The sequence below is a fragment of the Primulina tabacum genome, chromosome 2, assembly GCF_025594145.1.
Source record: "Primulina tabacum isolate GXHZ01 chromosome 2, ASM2559414v2, whole genome shotgun sequence".
Taxonomy (NCBI): domain Eukaryota; kingdom Viridiplantae; phylum Streptophyta; class Magnoliopsida; order Lamiales; family Gesneriaceae; genus Primulina; species Primulina tabacum.
In genome coordinates, this window is record NC_134551.1 from 21,341,523 (window position 1) to 21,346,102 (window position 4,580).

Genomic DNA, 4,580 nt, shown 5'->3' on the forward strand with positions numbered 1-4,580 from the left:
CTAGTTCTCGATTTTTTTTCTCCCTTTCTCCCTAGCTATTACTCACGTTTTTTCTACTGAAAAGGGGTCTGATTTCGGTGGGGATGGAGTGTGATGGAGTGGTTATGAGGGGTGAGGAGGATGGTGCAAGATATAAGGATCATATCAAGACCAAGTCTTCATGCATTTGAATTTTGAATTTGAATTGCTATCAAATGATCTCTTGGGTGATTCTAGAGCATAGTGGCCGATTTCCTCCCTTGATATCTAGACTAGGATGTGCCCATTAATTAATTAAATTGTGCTCCCAAAAATCCTAGAATTATCCTACTAATTACATGCAAAGAATTGGTCAAAGTTGATGAGTTGGAAATGTGTGGTCTAGGCAAGGGGTGGCCGAAACATGCATGATAAATGGTAGGGGGAAATTGATTATCTAGTAATTTAATAACCCTTAAAAGCCTTACTAATCCTTTAATTAATTTAGTGAGCTAACCCCTTAATTAAGTAACTTAAATAAGCTCATTTCTTAATCACCTCAAATAATTAAATTAAATCCTCAAACCTCCCTTTCTAACTTAAATAAACTTACTTGCTAGCTAAATTAACTTCTGGAAATATTTCTCGAATCTTAAATTCTATCTCAAAACTCCAACTCTAGTCCGGCCTCACTGAAATAACTGAAATGCTAAAAATCAAACTACTGAACTGAACTAATGAATAATTAACTTCAAATAAATGCATTTAAAATAATCATGCAATGAAGTCAATTAAATTTAAAAATCTAGAATTATGCATGGCTTAAACGTAGACTGATTTACGGGTTCTACAGAATGTATCAACTGATCGGTTTCCAACTGATCAGTTTTCTTTATTAGATCAGCTGATTTCAGTTGTTAAGTCCAGTTACTGAATATAATTGTGCGTCACGAATCTGTAGAGATTTTTCTTCAACGAGAAGATTTCTTTTGTTGTTCTAGAATCTCTTTGATCTCTTCCCCCTTTTTGTCAAACAACTCCATCTTCAATGAGAATTTTCGAATATCTGTTGATAAAACATTGACAGTAGTGGATATGCTAGAGACAACAGAGAGCATTGTGTTTTGCAACGAGTCTATTTTTCTTGTTACAAGCGTCTCCATATTTTCAACTCGTTTGCTAATAACATCTTGAGTGATGGAGAGACTCTAAGCCAAACCTTTGTTCTTCTTAATTGCTTCCATTGATTGAAACAGAGAGTTTAAGGTTTCTTGAATTGCTTTCAGTTTCTCTGAGTTGAATGCCTCAGAATGTTCTAGCTTCAGAGAATGTTCTAATTGAGTATGCTGAATCTTGTACAGATCATTAATCACTCTATGTATATCATGCTGAATTTCCTGAATTTCGGCAAGAACAAAATCAAGATCTTTGGCGGAGTTAAGATTTGGCTGATCCGACGCTCCAGCTTCCTGTGATTTGATCAAAAACCACCATGGTTCTTTCAGATATCATTGTTTCAGCAATATTTGGTTCTGGAACATCTGTTTCAGTTACTGCCACTTGGACCAGATGAGGTGAAGACTAATGTGTTCAGCATTTGAGCTTTCTTGCTGAATGTGAGATTTTGTAGGATCTTCAGCTAGTGAGTCATGAACTGATGCTTCTGCTTGATAATCATCTGAGATTTGAGCTGACTCTTTAGTTGGAGGATTGTCAGAAGTAAGCAACAGAGCCCTCCAGATTCTCAGCAATTTGGTGATCTGGTGATTGAGCAGACATCATTCTTGGTCATTTGGTTTCAGAAATGGCGGCCTTAACTGGCACTTCAGTTAAGATGGTATTCTCTTCAGCTGCTTGATCACGGAGTGATCAACTGATAAAGGGTTCATTAATAACAGATTCTGTCACCACTGCTTGAATAATTCATCAATGTTGGCAAAACTCAACTCGGCTTCAGAGTACACTGATGTTCACAGCAGATGATTGTGCGAACATCCTGAACAGGTTCTTCAGCAACCGGTTAGTGGAAGTGGCTCTTTCTGCTGGGAGGGAGAATGTATCTTCCTTCTGTTTTTGAACAGGAGGATTTTTCAGGAAGAACCAATTCCTGATCCTGTTCCCAAAATCTGATTTCCCTTTGTAGGCCACTAAGATCTGAGTCAATTGGGTGAACACAGCTCTATCATGATATGCAGTTGGACCTATGGGATTGTAGTTGGATTTCAGCTTTTCAACCATTCTAGTCAGCTTTTTGGCCCGAATTTGATCAAAGAAATATTTTTTGCCTCTCCAATGCCTGGGCAATAGTAGCAGCTTTGACTATATTCAACACAATCACTTCAGTTTAATAAACTTTTCAGTTGGGATTTGTGCTTCCAGCTCTTTGGCAAAAATCTACAGTCCTAACACTCTTCCAAACTATCAAAGATTTTAGTTTCGATGTGGCAAATGCATTTACCTGTTCCCAAACCAGGTCAATGTGAGTTTGGATGGCATTAGATGGTCTTGGCTCTTCAACTAGCGTGCCCTTTCCTTTTTCAGTAGTGAGAATGTGAGGAATATCCAACCAGAGTGAGTGGTGTCAACTTGTTCCCTCAATATAACGCCTTTAGATCTGGCCGGAGGCAAAAATGGTAGGGCGATTTACATGAGTCAAGGGAGATCTTACTTAGCGGGTGCCTTTTCTTCAGTAACTGAATCATCAGGTGGAACAACCTGCAAAGGGATAGCCTGAATAGGCTGTTGGGCAGGTGATTGAGTCAATCTCTCGTTGGAATGAATTCCACCGCTGTATGGTTTAGTTCTTTGCGTCCTCGGTCTCTTGACAAGCTTAGGAGAATGAGTTTTCTCCGAATCTGATTCACTGATAATCAGTTTTTGTTTTTGCGTCTTCAATTGGCAAAATTTTTGGCCTTCGTGACTGGTGTTGGAGCAGGTGGTTGCGTCCCAACCTCCCTGTTTGGTTTTCAAAACTGTTTGGGAGAAGTGTCCAGTTTGGTCTTTGGCGGCAAGATGTTCTTGGCAGTGAATACCTTGAACTTTGATGATTTTCCAGCATTGTCAGCTACCATCCCTTTAGTTTCAGAAGATAACTGATTGGAATGCAAAGCCTCTTTGATTGTTTGTTAGTTTGAAGCATATTTCCTCTGAATATTGAAAATATATGCCTCTAGTTAGCTTCTTCTCTCCCATAGATGATGCTCATCAATTGGAATTTTTCAAGAGTAACGGCAGCGTAAGAGCCTGCCGTTAGCCAATATGCCGTTCGCCACAATGTCGGCTATAACTGAATTTCTGATTTCAGCTCTTTCTTTGGATCGGAAACTTTGATTTTCCGCCTATCAGCAGACAGCAAAGATTGCATTTCCTCAATGTCAATGTTTTGACTTCAGAGAAGCTGACGTACCCATCAGTTGGCAAAGAGAAAATTTTCTTCGAAGGCCTCTTCAGATAGGATCAACAGCTGATCATTGACAGTTACAGAGATACTTCCATCAGTAGTGACAAACCCCTTAAGATAGAATTCATTTAGTTCCTTGGGGTATATCTCCTGCGAAGATTGTCCCTAAAACATCCTGAGACCAGCAAATTCAATCTTCAGAAAGACGTTCTTAACTTCAGTTCTTGAACGATAAAACTGAGTCAAAATCAATGGCCATAGCGTTCGACACGTGAGCTGGGATTTGATTCGCCATTTCGAAAGTAAAACGATCTGAAATTCGTAAAAGATAAGCTCTGGAATTAGTATGCTTTTAGGAACTGATTGTTTCGTAAGAAAGAAACTGAATTGAAGCGGACATAGATATTTGTACGTGACTGTTCAAATTCGAGAAACGTGTCAGTCCATGAAAAAATTTGAATAAAAAATAGGTGTACATGTGCTGTAAGCGTGTGTGCAAAAAGTGAGCGGTTTAAAATAGGCCACGTTATGAAACTGCAGTCACGTCAGTTGATTTGGAATATAAAGTTTTTTAATTTGTTAACTTTTGTGAGAAGATTGTAAAATATCCAGCTGAACAATCAATTGGGAAACTGATTCGTTTCAGTTGAGAATTCACGAACAATTGTCCTCTCAGTTAACCTCTTCAAAACTTATATTCCCCCTTAATCGGGCATAGAATAATTAAAGTGACGATATAAAATAAATTTAAAGGTTAGAAAGATTATCGTTTGCTGAAACGTTGACGACCCTTCAGTTCCATGATTTCGGCTATAAATAGAAGTAACACGGTTAGTTCAGTCATATTGGTGAAAATATCAAGAAAAAAAGAATGGCAGATACGAGTAGCTCGAGTGCTTCGCCGTTTGCTCTGGAGACCAGGAAAGCTGTTATAGAAGATGAAGTCTTCTATAAGAGTCTTCATACTGGGAAAAGTTACAGAAGCTTGAGTTCCTGTATATACTGAGAGGCTACCACTCCCGAACTGGTGGCAGAGTTGAAAAGAGTGCGGGAGCACTTGAACATAGCTGGGGGGACATCTTTAAGGATGGTCATATCTATCAGCTAATGCTTCGAAAGGAACTGAAAATCCTTAAGCGCATAGCTGTTTCTCAGCTTTGTCAAGACATCTACGCACCTTTATCCACTTGGTTGAAAATGTGGATAATTGTTGTAGAGGAAA